This window comes from Haemaphysalis longicornis, unplaced genomic scaffold, assembly GCF_048455015.1.
Source record: "Haemaphysalis longicornis isolate Haplotype H1 unplaced genomic scaffold, Haemaphysalis longicornis Haplotype H1 scaffold_6, whole genome shotgun sequence".
Classification (NCBI taxonomy): domain Eukaryota; kingdom Metazoa; phylum Arthropoda; class Arachnida; order Ixodida; family Ixodidae; genus Haemaphysalis; species Haemaphysalis longicornis.
The window spans coordinates 128,795,035-128,815,620 of NW_027526407.1; the positions used below are offsets into that span (position 1 = coordinate 128,795,035).

Sequence of the window (20,586 nt, forward strand, 5' to 3'; positions counted from 1 at the left end):
CAAAAACAATCGCGCTAAAAAAATACCCGCAACACAGACGCCACGCATTCTATACGACTACGCACGACAGTGCTCTGGCTGCTTCTACGCCGCTTGAGTTTTCTTGGAGTTTTTGCGGAGGACTAGTTCGCCCAGGTCTCTTCCTTGAAGAAAACTGGCGTCGTTGTTGGCTACGTGACAACATGACCAGCCTTGTTGTGAAGCTTTTACACCATCCATGCCAAGGTCTTGAAGGTAATGCTTTCTTCGTGTCTTTAGACATGCCGTCGAAACTTTTCCTAAGGAAAAGTCGAGAAGAGCAGCTAATGTGGGGAATAGAACTCACCTGCTATTCATATAAAGCTCTTCTGTTCCTGAAGCCCTGTTGCACAAGTTGCAACAATGTTGCAACAATGCCCCATCAACTTGAATAGTTTCCTTCAATACAATACATTTACAAACTCAGCATCTCATTATTGCTGGAATTAGGCGCGCAATATTTTACCTTATTGCAGCCGTAACATTCCCCTCTCTGATAATTAAACCATGTCATATGATACTTTTATCATCGTTGCATTTAGGTTCGGTAAAAAGCTTTCGGTGTTTTCTCACAATTTGATCCATCTAACATTTATGATTTAAAAAAAGAACTGAGACGCAATACTTTCTAGCACCAAAGTAGGGCCAAAAATTTACGATAGCTTCCACCTACGCGGACTACTTGAATGGCGGCGCGTTTGTGGCTGAGCACTACCGTACACCTATTTAGGTTACAATACCATTGCTTATTTGCACTGTATGGTGCTGATTAGTTTCATCATATGCATCGAACGGGTCGTCGTCGTGTTTGCGGGGAGTGTTTTATGCAAAGTCATCCTTAGCATTGAAGACTTTCACCAGCTCTTCGTCATTTACCCTATGCAGGGGTTGCGGGATTGGCAAGCTGTCTCGGGGAGGACAGCAACACTCGGAGCAATGTCTCCACTTATCCGTAATGGTTCTAGAGAATGCGGCGGCCAGGTGAGCTCTACCATGCAGGGTGTCTTTCTGTATTTCGCATTAGCACTAAAGCTTTTCTTACATGCTTGGTAGCACTTGACGATAGCGGTGGAGTTTTTTTTACTGAAGTAGCCGCGCGAGCCGGAGACCCGGCGGTCGACGCAATGCACGCGTTCACAACGCTGAGCATTTTCGCGCTCCTCACGAACAACATCTGGTATACCGGGCGAGGCAGGCCGCCAAGAACCAGGGCTTCCTGGACAATGGAAGTCCTACACTTGACGGACAGCGTAAAAACTTTGACTGCTAAAGTAAACATTTATTGCTCCTCCTCCACCTGAGAGATTTTTTCAGTTTCTTTAGCGCCACTTGGCCTGCGGGGAAGATAGCCAGTGGCCGCAAGACACGCGCTTACGACCATGGGTATTTTCATGGTATGCGTTTCCTGAAACAGCAAAGTTCGGCCAGAAACAACCTACTCCGCTTTTTAACGATGCGAGGCAGTGGTTTCTGATGTCTCATGGACCACGAACGTCGACAGCCCGTTTAAACCAAGACGCGCTCGCTCAAAACGCTGCTCTATCGAGTTGAATTTCTAGACATTGACAACATCAGCAACTTGCTCGCTTGAATTACATTGCGAAATTGCGCTTCCAGAAGCTGAACTATGAACGTTAAACACTAACATGGCACTGATAAATGTAGTGCTAATGTCAGGGCTACCGCGTGTTAACGAGCGTGTCGTTGTGGTCCGACGAGGCGGGTTCCTTTTACAATTGCATGATTTGGCAACGAACTGAAAAGTGGTTCGTGGCGGAAGAAAGTGCCAGGATATTTTGTATACTGGTTTTAACTTATTGTTTTAACTCAAGATTTTAACCCAAGGTTTGACTCAAGGTTAAAACATAGTTTTATCTTAAGAGTTAACACTGAGGTTTCTTGTAAATTTTATCAAAATTTTAAGCAAGATGACACTAAAAATGTAGCTGATTTAGCACTAGGAAATCCTGAGGCTCGTTGGACAAGACTACTTTGCAAGTCAGTTTCAAAGACTCAACGCGGCTGCAGCGAAACGTTTCTGTCTCTACTGTATATTTGAAGAAATATTTTTGATGCAATCAAACATCTTAAAAGAGCGCGTGTTGTCGAATGTCGAGAAAGAAAGCAGCCAGAAACCAGTTGGCGCTGCAAAATCCGTATCAGGTTTGTTGTTTGTAATGATTGATAACGCCCTCAGAGAGAAACAATTACACTTTGTAAATTTGCAGTATTTAAAAAAAGTCTTTTACTGCTAGTTAACAAAATTGTTGGCCTTTCCTTATGACTGCATGTATCTCGGTCCGTCTCTTCATTCAGCCACCCAGCCAGAGCTACAGGAAAATATTGAAAGGTAATTTTATAGTCTAAATTTTAGAAATCAGAAAATGTGGAAAGACACTACATGTATGTCAGCATTGTTAAGCAAGGACAAAATACAAGGCATATTGTAGGCAAAACGTATGTGCATGACTAGGATTTGCAATATTTTTAGGGGAAATTGCAGCGTTTCTGCCTTTCTATAATAGTAAACAAAGCAACGCGTTTTGGATATAACGGTCTAAAGCAACATTACAAGGTATTGCGCACGAGAATAAACCGTACAGGGGCATCTCACGACATCAATCAGTAACATAAGGGTCCTGCATATTGCAAGCGAGCCGTGGAAAGCTTGACACTGATATGACGTGACCGAATTTGCAGCGTGTTCGTCGAGGCCGGAGCGACGCGGCAGGTAATGAAAGTTATAAAATGGTGAGAAGGAAAAGAAGGAATTTATATTGCTCTGGTAAATGACTAGCACCTTTTGACTTAAGTTTTAGTTCAGTAAGCTTATACGCGGACACTTTTGTGCTCCACATCCTTGAATATTTATTTTCATGCTAGGCAAAAATGTCTTCTTGACGGAGCCACGCTGGCATAAATATACAAAACTGGCCCAGAAAACAACTGTACTTTGAAATAATCTGCAAGGGTTCACTTACGTGGAGTAAGGCTATGTCGTAGCCATTATACAAACTGGTGTACCCTGGATGGATTATGACACGGTCCGCATATTTTATCAGAATTGCTTCTGCATCAGTGTTGTTGTAAAGGACTCCCACACGATCTACTGGGTATTTTGTGCTATAGAATAGAATAGTAAAAAAATATTACCTTCAATTTAACAAATAATGCTCATAAAAGTATTGCTTTAAGCTTTTTGAAAAGCATAATGTTTCAGGTTCAATATTATCCCGAGCAGCAAACACACTCGAACATTTTATGACGTTTGCTTTCTGTGCACCAATGTACTACATTACTGTTTGGGCTCCTTGTATAATAACGGGATTGGCTATGTTATAAGTACTGTTTAACAATTAGGGTAATCTGTACATAGTGAAATAAATTTAAAGCTATGTATGTCCCCATTTCTTTTTGTGCTTTTTAGCTCGAGTACGAGAATGTTCTATTATTTTTTAAAACTGATATCAATTGACGAGCCTCATACACTACGACAATTACCAACTAGTTTATCCGTTTTAACTGTGTACTTTATTTATTGTGGAAACATTCTGCGCATGCCTATTACACTGGTGTGAGGCAATAAAACACCAAGAAACTCACAAATTGTAAAAGTGCGGCAATGGCTGCAAAAAAGTCTGCGTATGCATATTATAGGAACCAAAAAAAGTTTCACTAGTAGTGATAATTTGGGAGTGCTTCAGAATCATACTAGCATGTTGAATGTTCAATACAATAAGGAAAAGTTCTCCCGAAAGTTAGTTCACGTATGTTTCATGTTTAAACTTATCATGAGTCTGGGAAACATCCAATACCACAACAGAGGCGGTGATGAAAAACACTTTTAACTGGTGACGAATTTCTCCACATTTACGTTTACGCCGAAGTATACGCCCGAGAAAGACCGGAATTTTTGTAATAAAAAGGGGATCGGTCACTGCAATACTGAAGTATCGGTTTGAGTACTTTTGAGCACATCTGGAGATTGTCCTAAGTAGTTTATTGCTAGTTCCTTCTGTCACAATTGTTTTGTTTTAGGTGTTGTGAATCTTTCTAAAACCATATTCTGCTGAAATAAATTCACGTAACACGCGTCTGTAGGAGCAGTGTGTTACTCAAAACTAAAACATCTATTTCGCAGTTTTGAGCCTGGCGAGAACATTTATTATATTGCAACTTTCCAACGAAAAATAGCACAAAAGACAAATCTCAAAGCCGCCTGCTGGGAGATACGTTATTCAATATTTATCAAAGCAGACTGAAGCCCTACAAACTAAAGCCACCTTAAGGGTTGCAGTGTTTTGAAGTTTTTTTTACACCGGACTTCTCTGTTTTCACTGTTCTTGACTTCTCAGGAAAGCTGCTTTGCTTGCGCAGGAATGAAATGAGGTTTGTAATGAAACAAAAAAAGACACAGAGAACAGGTTATCGTATTCTTAGTGGTATATGGGCATGGTTTGCTAACTTACTCTCTTTCGTTAAAAAAGCAGTTGGCCGCCGTCAGGACGACTGTTTTCGTTATTATGCTGCCGCCACAGTATACGTATCTTAATTCTCTGCTCTTCCCTGAAACCACGATGTTAACCAGCACCTGCAAGAGGAAACAAATTGGTAGTCGTAACATGAAAGTAAGTGAAAATATGAACATTAAGATATGCAACGTCACTAAAAACGTTTTAAACAAAAATGTATCCCCTCTTGCACAAGCACCACAAGGCTGTAGAAACTGCAAATAGGGGCGTCGACCTCACCTATCCTCAAACTGAAAGCGAGTACTAGAAAAGATGGAGGAGCTGGTTTCCAGCAGTGCATAAAACCTCCAATAAAAGTTTAAAGCAAATAAAACTCGTCTTCCAACAAGCCCGGTTTTTATTGCAAAGGAATAGCCCACGGCACGTTTCTAGTATGGCTAATGGCCACCGAAAACTGACCCCCTCGACTTTACCCACCGCCAAATTGTCGTGGTCACTTAATCGGTGAAGCCCGCTTACGTCGCAACCCTTGTATATTCAGTGGTTAGAGTTTTGAAAGAAGGCAAAATCCTACGAAGCAAAAAATGCTACAGTGACTATTCCGTCTCGGTCGGTCTTCCATCTTGTTGGATATTTCCTATAGATCCGACCTTGTGTCTCGGTTTATGTTATGCCATTGTATGTTCAGGCTCGATAAGATCTACTGTCTCGGTAGACCTTTTGTCTCGATGGATATTCAGGCTCAATTAGATCTTCCGTCTTGGCGGATGTTCTATCTTGTTTGATTTTTAGGCTCTTGGTATATACGAACGTAGAAAGAACTCTACAATGACCTTCAATACCTAATTAAGAAAATTAATAGCGAGAAACTCTGCCTTTCAGATTCATGCGTATACCTTTGAATAAATAAACGATCATTTGGGTTAAATGTACCTCCGGTATTAGGCCGCAAACAGGTTGAGGACTACTATTTCTGAACAGCACCGTGACTGAGATGAAATGGCTAACTTACGAAATATAGCCTGTGGATCTCTTATCGACTGGAGAGCGGTCAACACAAGCATTTTTGCGGATTCGCTGAGTGATTGTTTATGGCCATATTTGGAAGCCCGTTGCTCGGGAAGGGGGCGACAAATAAGTGTGGTGGGATATCAAATGTATTTTTCGTGGTTTTCGGTTTGTGTCACGCAGGTTGCCTTTTTTGCGTACTCTGTTGTTAATATTGTTAATTAACCAGTAGTCGCAAGTTAACACTTTGTCTTTGCGCATCCTTTCTGTCCTTCGTCCTTTCGTTGCGCTATATATCCATTAAGGAAGAAGCTGGCTTGGGCGAAAAGGGTGCGAAAAAACGCGCACCAATTCCTAAGTTGATTGTTGTGTTGGGGAGATTTATCGAATACCTCTTTGATGTGACAAAGTATACGTGAACTAAACGGGAAGATGGGCTAATGGGCGTTTCCTGTAGAATAAATGGTCCATTCAGAAAAGCGCATGGGGGCATCTACCTATCCACTGCTCGGCATGTACGTGTAGGCCACTCCTGAAGGACGTAAAAACTTTTTGTGTAGATGCCGTGATAGCCTGGCGAGGTAAATACCAGATGCCACCTATAATAAAGTTGGGTCATGAGCGTTTCACCGAAACGTAGTGTGGTGAGCTCGCTTAGGGTGAAAACGGTAGCGCATGGCCGCCGAACTTTCAGAGCAGCCTAGCGTGGGCTGTACGAAGTATCACGCATGTGCAGTGCGTGTTGAGCCAGATTTTGCTTTGGGCTCCCGCATCGCGTCATCGAAGCGTCTGCTCGTGCTCTGCTATGTTGCGTGTCGTCTGCTTTAGTGTCTCGCTTTGAATCTCAAACTCTCGATCCTTGTATGAACATGCCTAATCAGCATAACAATGGGAATCTTCTACGTAAATTGAACCGAGGCTGTAGTGCCCGAGCTCACTTTCAGCTATCAATTTATTTCTGATAAATATTGCGCTTTTGTGTTCGTTAGGTTTCCTTAACAAACACTTACAGAACATGAAGTGTTGTGAAAATGAGCGTCGTCTTTTTATTGAGTATGCTTGAAGCTAGCTTGAGAGTAGCGATGTGACGAACCGATTGCATTGTATTAAGCTTCAAAGAATAACCGCTCCCTTACACACATTTCTTTTTTTGCGGTTTGTTTCTAGGTATTGATACAGCTTTCGATTGATCTATCATAATAAGCAAGATAAAGCTAGCAGAGGACGTTCATACGCTCCGATGACTCGATGCATGCTTTGAAAGCATAGAATCGCTCGACACACACAGAGCATGCGGGCTGCTTCGCGCATCTCACGGTAGGATGCTCTGATAATACTGGTGTCCCCAGCTCCCATGTTCACCATAAGCGAGGTCACCACTAAACTTCTGTTTCCACAAGATGAACTTTATGACGACCAGCATTAGGTTGTAGATTTATTTTGAAGTTACATCGTATTGCGTCAAGCGGGTGCCGTGGTGGTGTTTTAACCTGTACTTATATGTGAACGTGCGCGTAATAAATGTTACTTGCAAGGCAGCACAGTATATGTGGCTTTCCGTGTGTTGGCCGTCTTGGTTTGAGCAGTTTATTTACTTTATGTTATAGCTTGAAAGCGCTTACTGCGCGGCTAGAGGACCTTCCGACATTTTGTAGGCTTGCCATCGGCGGGTGGTTGAAATTTATTCCCTCACCTAAAACGAATCCATGGCAACATATACACCTATAAGAATGTGCATTTATTTTGTCAGTTGGTGAAAAGTCAATGCAGTCAATGTTTCTTTTGTCTGGCGCACGTGCAATGCGTATATTCGCTTACGAGATTTCGCTGCCTTCGCTTCACTCGAGGAAGATGCATATGCCCCTGCGATTGGTGCGCCGGTTCATAATCTTAGCGAAATGAAAGTGTGAAAAAGATGCATCAAATACAATGTAAGGAGTAAGGAAACGTCGTCAGCGAGCGGTCGCTTACTGGAGGCGAATACACTGCTGGTCTACCAGCCTCAGGCATCTTCTTGCCACACGAGAAACTGTTGACACATTTTGAAGGGTCGGAACCGTGAAAGTCAGGTCACCCATGTCCTTCATGATGTGATGCACAAGGTCTGATTTTGTCATATCTCTGTCAGCCCGGCGGCGCAAGGCAAGGATGTCCGCATTATAAGCGATGTACGTTTCGTGTGCCTGCTGGACGATGCTCTTTAGCTTCCTGTTTGCGACGTTGGGGAGAGCTTCGGCAGGGCAAACGTCGGACGCCGCTGAATGGTTAAGTCAGCCCAGTAGGACGTTGAAGTTTAGTGGTAAAAAACCCCACATTTTCGCCACATCTGTCAGATAGAAATTTTGTTAAGCAACTTGGCGCTGTTGTATGATGTGCAAACCGCGGTGACTCGGGTGTACGTGTCAGGCCATTCCTCGACGTCATTGCCGCGAAGCCCAACCAAGAGGCGGGGCCCGCGCTCCAGGCGGGTCACGAAGCACGATGGGCAGCCCTAACTCGGAAGGTTGGCTGGTTCTACGACCATTGGCGTGGCCTTCTGCTGTAGGGTTCGAAAGAAACAGATCTCCAGCGGTGAACTCGGAAGGATTGGCAACCACACTCCACCACATAAAAGAGTAATATTTCAGGCAGCCTTTTATTTGGGACATCGTGATCGCATAACACCAAATCAAATGACTAGGATAATGACAACCAAAAAATGAAGTTATGGCTGATGGCACTCGTGATGATGGGGTTTACAAGCGATTTATCGAAGTGGGCCCCTGTGACGGGAATAAATCTGCACACTGGTTTCTCCCCTGCCGCCTGTCTTAATCAGTCCTCGCAATATATATATATATATATATATATATATATATATATATATATATAATTTTAAAGAAGTTCGGGCATACTCTGCCCTGGCTGTCTTATGTCCGCCATGTAAATCTTGTAAATGTACTGTTCACATTCCTCATGGTTCTTCTCATCTGTTCTGCCGCCGGGATACATTTGGTGGTGAGTGCGGGGTGCAACATCCAACCTGGCAGCAGCTTCACACTTCATCGGCATCGGCCAAATCATCGAGGGTGCGTGAATCGCGCCTGGCAGCCCCAGACCCGCCGCTACCTGAACTCGACGATGTTCCCCGCCCCGTGTTTCCATTCCGTGACAATTTCATTCAGAGCTGCCAAGATCCGAAAACATGTGACCAAACCGCAATCATGTTTCTCCAGCCATGTGGTCCGACGTGGTTGGCAGGCTTCACCTGTTCGTAGTTACTTTTGGGAGATCGCTGCTACGGGTCGATGTTCACCAAACCTATCAACTTGATTTATGGTGGCACGCGGTTATTTCTCCTGTATTTTTCGCATTGCTCATCTGCGTCACAATACTCATCGCGACGCAGCTTCGACCAGGACGATCGCCCTCGACCAGTGGGTGATGTCACGGGACACATGGGTGGGCAATTGCCAACAGCCGCATCACGAAGATTACTGACGACGACGAAGCCAGTGCTGGCGGACACTGCACTGGTTGTCTGAACACTGCCATGTAAATACCTTAAATATATAGTTAATCTTCCTAATGGTCCGTCCCGTCCGATCTGCCGCCTTGTTACAACGTATATATTCATTGTAAGACGGAAGCCCACTGGAGCAACGGAACGGCAATTACAAGGCACGCCTCTTTAGTCAGCTCGCAGGGAACGCGGTGACTCAGCAGAACTTGGCCCGACGATGATGATTGTCTAGAAATCATGATTATAATGGGTATGCAGAGGTGAGAGTTTGTCCCACTAGCGAAAAACAAATAAATCCATCCATATGTCCTCCTATGAACCAAGACACCAATAAACGCTCACACTTTCCCGCCCTCGCTGGGAAGAGCCCGCCTGAACGCTTGTTAAGGGGCATGCTGTGTAAAGCGCTTCATGCGAGAAACATGCACGACTACAGTTCCACGCGTGCGACGATCGTTGGAGGCAACAGGAGGAAACAGTGTATATGTTACAGGTGCAGTTTTCTCAATCACGCTGTATGGGTCAATTAGGCGGCTCAGAAACTTCTCGCACAAGCCCTGCGATCCTGTAGAAGTTCACAAAAGAACTTCTTCACTGGGATTAAAATTGATGTTGCGGTGCTCGGCATCCCAATGAGCTTTTCGTTCTTGCTGCGTTGCTTCAGTGGGGAGGTGGGCTAGGTATCGACAGTGGTTAATCCGGGAGATGAACTGGTCAGAAAACGGGGTAACGGGAGAGACCGGTGTCGATAAGAATGCGGCATCAATAAAGGAGGAAGGAGAACGGCTAAAAACCAGTAAAAATGGGGAGTAGCTAGTGGTGCGCTTCATTTCTGTATTTTACACAAAGGTTACAAACGGAAGAATTTGGCCCAAGGTGGTGTGGTCTGGTTTGATATACATAGAAAGCATGTCAGAGAGAGTCCGGTGAAACCGTATTTGCCGCTTTAAGTAGTTGTGCCAAAATTTAGGACAAGAAGACCTTGCCGCAGTCACTTAAAAGGACACAGGGTGTACGGTTTTGGAAGATGATATTTCGCAGAAGAAAATCAGTGATTTACGGGGCGCAGCCAGATTGAAGAGGGGCAGTCCCGGCGTACCTGGTTAGATTGTCGACCGCAGTCAAAATCCACATAGCTGTTTGGTGTGTTGGGAAGTGGGCCCTACAGGTCAATGCCCACAGTTCTGAAGGGCATCGAAGGACCAGGTCCCGGTTGTAGCAAGCCGGCTGGCGGAGCCGCAGCGCATTTTGGGTGCTGCCATGTTTTGCATGAAGAATTATACTTCGCCACGCTTGTCAAAATGCCAGGCCAAAAGAAGCGACAACGAATGCGGTTGTAGGTTTTGTCAGAACCGAGATGGGCTGCTGTCGGATTATCGTGAAATGCCTCTAAAACCAATGCGCGTAGCTCCCGAGGTAGTACAAGGATCCACCTGTTACCTCTAGGGTGGTTGCTGTAACGGTGCAGAACTCCTTTTTCAAGCCAGAAGTTCGGGAGTTGGCGACGTAATCGGCAGTTCGGAGTTCGCGCGGAGCCCTCTGTCCGGTCGAATATTGTTGGACAAAAAGTATCGTCGCGCTAGATTGCAGGGAGACTGATTTCATCAACTGTGGAGTATGCTTTGGGCGCATTGGGTAAAACAGGCCTGCTTGCCGGCGAGACGCAGACGGCCGATTGTAATAAGGGACATTGTGAGAGGTCATCTACATCTAAATGTTTTTTGCCGGGATATTACTTGATGGTAAAATATAACTGTTGTAGACGAAGAACTCCACGGCCGAGACGGACGGAGAGGATCTTAAACGTCGACAACAAGCACAATGCGCAATGGTCAGTTACGACATTGAATTGTCGACCGTACAAGTAAGGGTGGAATGTTTGAATGGCCCACACAACCACAAAGCATTCCTGCTCCGCGGTTGTATAGTTTTTTTCTGCCGGTGTCAGTGTGCGGCTGGCATAGGCGACCACTCGGCCCCACTTGCACGAACCAAGTTGCAACAAGACTGCGCCGATTCCAGACCGCTGGCGTTCGTGTGTAGAACCGTTGGTGCAGCTTCATCGAAGTTGCAAACCACCGGGCTCGGCGTGAGCGCGTTTTTCAGAGCTTGAAAAGCCCGTTCGCAATCGTCACTCCAAGTAAACGCTGTTTCAGAATGCAAGAGGGTTTTAAGAGGAGAAGCAACTCTTGCAAAAATTCTTATAAATAGGCAGAAGTGCGGAGCCAGTCCGAAGAAGCTCCAAAGGTGTTTCTGCTGTATTGGGCGCGGAAAATTTAAAACGGCCGAAATCTTCGCAGTGTCTCGCTGTATTACTGTTTTGCTGTGAGCTACTGTGAGCGAATCCCTTTATCGGTTTGCTGGCGAATGTGCACTTTTTTGCATTAATCTGGAGTCCGGCAATTTAAACACAAACCAGTATCTCTTCGAGATGGTGGAGATGTTGCTCAAATGTGGTTGAAAAAAGAATAATGTCGTCGTGGTAACAAAGGCAAGTTTTTCATTTGAGGCCCCAGAGCATGGTATCAATCACGCGTTCATATGTTGCGGGCGCATTACATAGCCAAAAAAGCATAACATTAAACTCGTAAAGTCCACCTGGAGTAGCGAAGGCCGTCTTTTCTTTATCATCTCCGTGCACCGAGATTTAGCAATAACCGGAGCGTAAATCAAGGATTGAGAAGACTCCGCTCCTTTAGGGCGGTCCAGAGGGTCATCGATGCATGGCATCGGATATACGTCTTTCCGAATGATCTGATTAAGCGCACGGTAATCAACACAAAAGCGAACTGAGCCGCATTTTGTTATCTACTAGCACGACTGGCGATGACCACGGGCTCGATGATCGACGGATAAAATCTCACTTGCGCATGTCAGCGACGTGGTCTTCTGTAATCTGGCTCTCATGCGATGACACGCGGTAGGGCGACGGCGTACAACCGGGGAGCCATCAGTCTTAATCCGGTGTGCGGCCCCAGATGATCGCTTAAGCTTGAAGGAATTCACGTCAACGAACGCAATGTGCTTCTTCAATACCTGAAGCAACTTTTGCGTCTGTGTGGTCGCCACGTCTGGGCTAATGGTAGCGGTAAGAGCGGACAGACTATCTGAAGTAGTGAGACCACATATGCCTGAAGACGTTAGGGAACTAGAGACGACAGACGCTAGCGCGACCTCCATCACCTAAGCGATGGTCGTGCCCTTAAATAATAATAAATGGGCTCACCCGTGGTGTTGGGGGCCGCCAGAGCTGCAAGTCCTTGTGAAAAGCGGAGAAGGCACGTCGACATTGCAATCCCTCGAGGAAGCAACCGTGGTGACGGCGAGGCCACCACATCTCCGTCAGAAATGCTGCTCGAGGAAACCATCAGCACCTCTTCACTACCGCGAGCCAAAAACGTGGTCGACATGCAAAGTCAAGAGCTGATGTCGGAAACTTGGAGCAGAAGAAGGCTCGGTGTTCGTAATGTGAATAGCTGGTTGATAACAGGAGATGATGGCAAAAGCTGAAGAAAGAAAATGCCAAGCGAAAGTTAGTTCATCAACACGCTCTGGCAGCACCGAAAATTCAATACGGTGTCAATCGTCCCCGGTGAAAACGCGTGCTGCACAAGTTCCAACAGCATTTAGAAGATATTCATTGGGGCTGTATAATGTCCGGCCAGATAAGGGGTTTTCACTTTTTGTAAGCGTGAACACAAATCCAAATGCATGAGAAAACTGGCCCCGGTATCCACAAACCGTGCAATGACACACCTCCACTATTACTGGCAAAATATTTGATGGGCGCTCTGGAGGAGTTGTGATTAGTTCGACCGATTGGCTGCTCAGGTAACGAAAAACAGGGCGGAGAGGTGACACAAAACGTAAGGGCGGCGTGGGCGAAGGTTGTCTCGTCTGACCACGGTAACCGAGACAAGGGTCGCCCGAATCCTGAGGAGACGAAGAGTGGTGTCGAGGTGGATACGTAGGTTCGCTGGTCTGTAGTTATAGCGAATGTCGTGTTCATACGAAACGTAGCCTCGGTGCTCATCACGCTGGCGCCGTCGACAGACGCTTGAGATGTGGCCTTAGATACCACAGTAGAAGCACACTGGATGGTCATTACGCTGAAGATCCAGATGTGGCCGCCAGTTTGTGTGGGCAGTCTGAGCCGGAGGCGCGAGGAGACGGCTGCGATCTTACCGAACACGGATGGAGATACAGAAACTTTCACTTTCGAGACCGGCACTCCGGAAGCTGTTTCCGCGTATGAGGGCACGTCGAAAAAAACTGGGGGCGCATTCGCGTGGATTTCCCGTCATCTATGCCAATTCCTACTTTATAATCTCGGCAGGGAGCAGCGGTCTCCATGAGCTCAGGGGGAACCTTCTAGCTGGAGCTCATCTTGGATTATTGTGCTTATTAAAACACACATGTCTGGGTCTGCACGAATACGAGCAAATCAACAAGCTGGCCGCATGCGCATTGCAGAGGGCAAGTAGGTCCTTAATGTACGATACGAACGTCTCGTCAGAGCTTTGAGAGCGGGCTCCAAGTTGTCGCTTTGCTCCATCTGAGCGAGCAGATGGCGTGCCGTAAATCCTACGCAGCTCTTCAGTAAAGTCGGTCCGGCAAGATGTGCCGCTACCGTTTTTTTAGTAGCACGTCTTGGCAACCTCTGTCAAGTAGAATCCGACGGTCCCAAGCTTAAAGGTGTAGTTCCAATGATTAAATTGGCTGACCCGGTTGTACTGCTCAAGCCACTCTTCGACTTCTTCACCAAAGAGGTCAAAGAAGAAGAGAGGTACGCGATGGCGGCAGGTCACCATCCATGCCAGGGCAAAAGCGGCGGCATTCTGCGCACCGTCATCCTCCATCGGGCGGGTTGGGAGTTGCACAAAGCGCTCGGAACAAAGGTCAAGGCTTGAGGCCAGGTAAGTTAGAGGTCGGGGTTCAACGCAACCTCCGCCACTTGCAAGACGGAAGCAGACGACTAGAGCAAGGAAATGGTAATTACGAGGCACGCCTCTTTACTCAGCTTGCCGGGAACCCGGTGACTTCATAACACGAGGCCCCTTGATTGTTATAATGGGTATGTGCCGGTGAGAGATTGTCCCACTAGCGAATAGCAATTCATTCTGTTCATGGGTCCTCTCATGAACCAAGACTCCAAAAAACGCTCACAATATATATATATATATATATATATATAAATATATGTATATATATATATATATATATATATATATATATATATATATATATATATATATATATATATATATATATATATATATATATATATATATATATATATATATATATATATATATATATATATATATATATATATATATATATATATATATATTGCAAGACTCGGACACGGTACGCTCGAAGGACGCGTTTCATGACGACGCAACCTCTCCGAGAGGCCGTTGCAAAAAGCGATGGTCAAGAAGGCGCTAGGATGAAAGATGAAGAAGATGGTGTGGTGCTCGCGTGCGCCACAGTGATTATGAGTGTCTAGATGGGATTGGCCATTCGAGGAACAGTTATGAAAGAACGATGACGCCTGTGCTCACAATATTTCCCCCCCGGCGGAAGCGGCCCCTCCGGGCGCTAAAGAGACGAGGGGCGCATATGAAATGGCTTGATGCGCGAACCATGGACAATTTCAGTTCCGCGGCGCCGACGGTCGGACGTGGGGTGAGTAGGAGCCACTCGATAGTTGGCTCGAGAAGGCTGCTCCAGAATGGTGTAAGGAACGATGAAACGTGGAAGGAACTTTTCACGTAATCCCACTGCACGCATTGGAGTCGCAAGTAACACTTCATCACCTGGTTGAAAGGAAACAGTCCGATGCGTCGCATCATGACGAGACTTGCGGTCTTCTTGACAGGCCTGGGTGTTCAACTGTGCGAGACGGCGGAAGTGTTCAAGGCGAGAGACAAACTCTCCTTGGACATCCGCTTTCGGAGAGGCAGGTGCAGAAAGGAAAGCAGCATAGAGGACGGAAGATGGAGGGCGGCCGTAAACGAGAAAGAAGGGCGTAAAGCCAGTAGTTCGTTGTGTTGCGGTGTTGTACGCATAAGTGACGGAGGGTAAAACGGTGTCCCAATTCGTGTGGTCAGGGCTTATATAAAACGAAAGCATATCGGAGAGGGTGCGGTGACATCGCTCAGTCAGTCCACTTGTTTGGGGATGGTAACTCGATGTGGTTTTGTGGACGGTACCAGCAGCGCGAAGAACTTCATTCAGAAGTGTTGAGAGGAAGGTTTTTCTGCGGTCGCTGAGAAGATAGCGGGGAGGGCCGTGTCGCAAGAATATGTCCTTTAGAAAGAAATGATCCACCTCTGAAGCGCAGCCGGTACGAAGCGGGGCAGTGTCGGCGTATATGGTTATTAAATGGTCCACCGCAGTGACGATCCAACGGTTAACTGCTGTCGTCAATGGCAAGGGCCCGTACAAGTCAATTCCCACCACGTGGAAAGGAGCCGACGAACACGGCCTGGGTTGTAACTGTCCCTCAGGTACCGTGATTTTATGTTTTCGGAGCTGGCAAGCAGCACAAGATGCAACATACTTGGCTACACTGGTGGCGAGGCCAGGCCAGAAGAACCGGCTCTTGACGCGGTCATACGTTTTGCGAAACGCCAGATGGCCAGCGGTGGCGGCATCGTGAAAAACTTCTAGAATATCTTTTCAAAGGAATCCGGGAATCACAGGAACCATCTGTCGCCGGTAGGATGGTAATTGTACTGGTACAGAGCGCCATTCAAAAGTCGAAATTTGTCCAGCTGGCGACGCGACCGGCGGTTAGAAGGCTGTGATAAGCCGCCGAGGTGATTTATGAGGTCTCGACAGTACGTGTCGGCCCGCTGCAGAGAGATCTGGTTATCAGGCAAGTTGTAGGTATCGTAATCTGCAGGTGAAATCGGCAAAATTAGGGAGTTAACACCAGGATGCTCATCATCTGACTGAGGCGTCAACGGGCAGCGGGAAAGATCGTCTGCATCCAGGTGTTTCTTCCCTGACCTATAGGTCGCTGTAAAATCATATTCCTGTAAACGGAGAATCCAGCGACCGAGGCGGCCCGACAAATTTTTCAGTGACGACAAGCAGCAAAGCGCGTGATAGTCAGTCACAACCGAGAAATGACGCCCGCACATGTACGGTCTAAATTTTCGAACGGACCAAACAACGGCAAGGCATTCCTTTTCCGTTATAGTGTAGTTTTGCCCCGCAGGTGTTAAAGTCCGGCTTGCACAGGCAACAACTTGCCCTACTGATGATGAGTTGCGTTGTAGGAGGACCGCGCCGAAACCGTGTCCACTGGCGTCCGTGTGGAGTACAGTGGGAGCACCATCATCAAAGTGGAAGAGAACCGGTCCCGCAGTCGAAACATGCTTGAGTGTCTGGAAGGCCGCTACGCAGTCACAAGACTAGGTAAAAGGGGTCGCAGATGCTAGTAGTATATTGAGTGGCAACGCTAATTGCGCAAAATTACGGATGAACCGACGGAAGTAGGATGCCAGGCCCAGAAAACTTCGAAGGTCTTGTTGATAAAGAGGTCGCGGAAAATTAACTACGGCATTGATCTTGTCGGGATCGGGGCGAATGCCACCACTGCTGATGACGTGCCCAAGAACTTTGATTGATTTGCTCGCAAAGCGACACTTTTAAGTGCGAATGCACTTCTTAAGCGAGCCTGAATCGTCCGCCGCCGTCGTCCGCATAGCAACAGCTGCGGGTGCGCGCGCTCCTCCTCTTCCCTCGCAACGGGGGGAGATGGGCGCGCGCTACTCTCCTCCTCCTCTCTCCGCTCAGTGACTGCGGGTGTTGGGCGCCTCCTCTCCACTTCGGGCGGGAGAGCTCTCGCTCGCGTAGCGGGCGCTCCGCATTCCGACGCGTGAGGGCGCTCGTGTAGCCCTGCCGTAACGGCGGGCGCTACTCTCCTCCTCCTCTCTCCGCTCAGTGACTGCGGGTGTTGGGCGCCTCCTCTCCACTTCGGGCGGGAGAGCTCTCGCTCGCGTAGCGGGCGCTCCGCATTCCGACGCGTGAGGGCGCTCGTGTAGCGGCCGCGTGGCGCGGGAGGGTATTAGTCGAGCGCGCGCCGTCGTTCGGAGCGGTCGCTGGTCCTGCATCTCGATAATGATGATGGTGGACCGGGCAACGGTACCAGCAATAACGAGTGAAATATCTTTCTTTGTTGTTGTGTGCGTGTGTGTAATCTCTCGACTACTCATTAAGATCACGATATACACCGTAATCGCGCAATCAACAACCGTGCATTCGCACTTACACACTCTCCCCTCGGGGAAGTGCGAGGGAATTTTTTTGGTGTCTATTTGCAAGCCAGCATTGGCGAGGCTCGTTAAAAATACGTCTAGACGGTGAAGGTGTTCGTCAAAGGTAGAAGAAAAGATTACAACGTCGTCAAGGTAGCAGAGGCACGTCTTCAACTTTAAGCAACGAAGAACATTGCCAATCATGCGCTCAAAGGTTGCTGGCGCGTTGTATAACCCGAAAGGCATAACTTTAAACTCAAAAAACCGTCTGGTGTGGCGAAGCTGTTTTAAATGCAGAGCATTTTTTGAACTTACGATGTCACCCGTTCTAGGCGTCCGTAGTAGTCCGCATCGCTCGCCTCGACATGCCCGGCTCTGACGTTTCGCTATCGGCGCGATCAACATTCGATAGCGCACCCAGGCACATTTCAAGGACACTCTCTCCCCTCTCGCGGACTCAACGTGCGCCGAAGCAGCCAATTTTACAGCTGACGAGCGCTCTCTCGTCGGCAGTTGCCACAAGTGCAACAACATCAACGTAACGCAAACTACTTAACGTCGTGTGCCCCCGGAAATGCTCTGCATTTGATTGTGCCCTTCGCGAGGGGGATGTTTCACTGCGTCGCCATGCGAACAGTTTGCCACGCTTTAGGTTTACTTGTGCGGATACGTACGCTGCCCGGATAAGCAAGGCACCGACAGTTCCCTCCGCTCGAGGATCCGGGCAGGAACAGAGAAAGCCCAGGGTGCTGCTCACCGCGGAGCCCGGCCCGGCGACGACAAAAGCAAGGTAGCTTTGGAGCTTGTGACCTCATGTGCATACAAAATAATGTCTCATAGTGGCCGAAACGTAACAACAACAGATGCCAGGCCAGTGGCGGCAGCAGAACGCTGCGCCGCATTACTTGAGGCCCAATAAATATGGGACTGGTGGCCGTTTGCATGGGCACAGCAGTTGAGCCGACTTAACTTTTATAGGAGCGTGGCTGCCCAGCCTCCAGCACATGTTTGCCTATCTTTGTTTGTCGGCCTCATCCATAGGAATTTGCAAGTATCGTGATTGAAGGTCAAGGCTGGAGAAAAAAAATCGCGCCAATCCACCCCGTGAATGTGGTTGGAAAGCAAAGCTGTAAACGGCACCCATACCGATTACCCATGCGACGTCACTTAAATTCACTCGCATCGCTCTACAAATCGCAAAACCAGAGAGAAGTGAAATGCACTTAACCACACCATTTATTACTTCAAAGAGATATTCTTGGTAAGGATAAATCAATGCGTGATGCATGAACGGTGTTTGGTTGAGTTGTATTGGTGTAGCACAAGAGTGGAAACTTTTTTTATAAAATCAAAGTAAGCTCCAACCCGATGTTAGACGATCTGTCTACTCCGTCTCTGCTCTGCGGACGGAGGCGACGAGATGTGTGGCAGAGAAGGAGGAGGAGGAAGATATACTTCTGTGCAGATTTCTGAACAGCCCAGAGTGCAGCCATGGGGAGTGATTCCTTCTTCTGTGGGGCCCATATGCAGTCCGCGCGGCCTGGGTTCTGTCCACCCGCTGAAGCTGGGTAGGTAGAGAGGGCCTGGACAGCAGCATCTCCCATCGCTCTTGTTGGGTAGTTGACGGAAAGAGAGGAGGGTGCTCAGGGCTAAAGTCGCACACCTTGATTACGGGGCGGAGTGTTCCTACTTCTGAGCAAAATTTACATTCAGCGTCGTAGCAATTGGGATACATTAAGTGAAGACGCGTAGGCTGTGGGAAGGAGCCCGGATTGTATGAGCCGTAGGATAGTATGTTGTTCTCTGGAAAGGTCAGGGTAAGGCGAAGGTACGGTCAGTCTAATAAGGTGATAATGCTGGGTTATCTCCCTGAACGTGACAAGCGGGTGACTATCCTCAAGCAGTTCTATAGCACGGGAGGTAAAAGCGCAGGCTTGTTGGGTGGGCGTATTTGTTGCCCTCCATTGAAGCGGGATGGGGTGTCCAGATGAGCTGAATGGAACCATTCAGGGAGTGGTTTTTTTAGCACGCGCCGTGCAGGTCAGGACGCCCAACCCTACTGGTAATTCCAGTAGGCTTGCTGGGAATCGATGACTACCCTCCGAACCCCTGGTTGAGCGAGAGCCAAGTTGATGGCTGCCTCTTCTGCTGCCATCATTTCTTGGGTCCTAAGCGACGTACACGCAAGGAGGTTGGTTCTTGAGGTAGCCACGATGATGGCGTATTGCTGCCCTCGATGTTTGGAGGCGTCTGTGTAGATTACTGCATGATCCCCACCGAGGGTGGTGTTTAGCGCTTGAGCCCGTGCTTTCCGGTGACCCTCGTCATGCGAGGGGTTCATATTTCTAAGCAAAGGGAGCAGTTTTAGTTTTAGTCGCCAAGAGTCTGGGAGTACGTCAAGCGGAGTGACATTCTGGGCTGCCCAGCCAATCTGGTGAAGTATATGGTTACCCATCGCAGTTCTGGTTAGAAAGATGGCCTTCTATCAGCTCTTCCACCGTGTTGTGGAGCCCCATGCTAAGTAGCCTGTGTGAACGCGCTCATGAGAAGACCAATGGCCTGCTCGGCCGCCTTTCTAATCATTATATAAAGCATCTCTATGTCTTCCTGGTCGAGAAGAAGAGCAAAGGGGTAAGTAACCCACGAGAGAACAAAAGCTTCAATTAATCGAAAGGTACCGGATTCCTTTAGGCCTTGCTTCTTGGTGGCAGCTCGCCTGATCATGTGTATGATTTAATTAATGCTGTTTTTGAGGCGCTGCATGGAGACATCACTCTTGGTGTTGGCCTCGAGATGTAGGCCCAGGATCTTGATGCTGGGGCTTGGAGTGAAGGACTGGCCATCAAGGAGTATTTGAATGTATTCCTTGGTTTGGCGTGAGGGCGGACGACAAGGAGCTGTGATTGTTTACGTGAACACTGGAGGCCACAGGCTTTAGCACATTGGCGTACTAGAAGTTAGATGGCATGCATTGGTGTGAGCTTCCTTTATTTTTGTAACTCTTAGCACATGAGCAAGGTGCGCACAGGGCGGCTAGACGGGTGTGAGTGGTCGCGTGACGCTTTCACGTGGCATTCAGCGAGAACGCAGGGGGTAAACCCGTAGATGTGCTTGATGAGTACGCCACCTGTCTTTCCAGTGTTCGCGTGGGCTCGTAGCTAAATCGGTAAGACAACGGGCTCTCGCTTTGTTTGTCTGTTAGTTCAAGGTTCGATTCCTGGCGGTGCCAGTAAATTCTTTTATTTGTTCGCTGGAGTTTTCTGGTGACACCAATGGTCGCGAAAGAACCCTTGGGGGGTTGAGGTAGAAAGCT

General features: G+C 47.6%; 1 long non-coding RNA gene across 1 annotated transcript in view; it reads right to left on the bottom strand.

Annotated features, from left to right (window-relative positions):
- LOC144141940 (uncharacterized) overlaps positions 1–20,586 on the bottom strand; it is a 178,460-nt gene that overhangs the window by 59,925 nt on the left and 97,949 nt on the right. The window contains exons 4-5 of the long non-coding RNA XR_013316763.1: positions 4,488–4,609; positions 3,000–3,141 (exon numbers count right to left, since the gene is read on the bottom strand). This is a non-coding gene — a long non-coding RNA (uncharacterized LOC144141940). The remainder of the gene's footprint in view (positions 1–2,999; positions 3,142–4,487; positions 4,610–20,586) is intronic.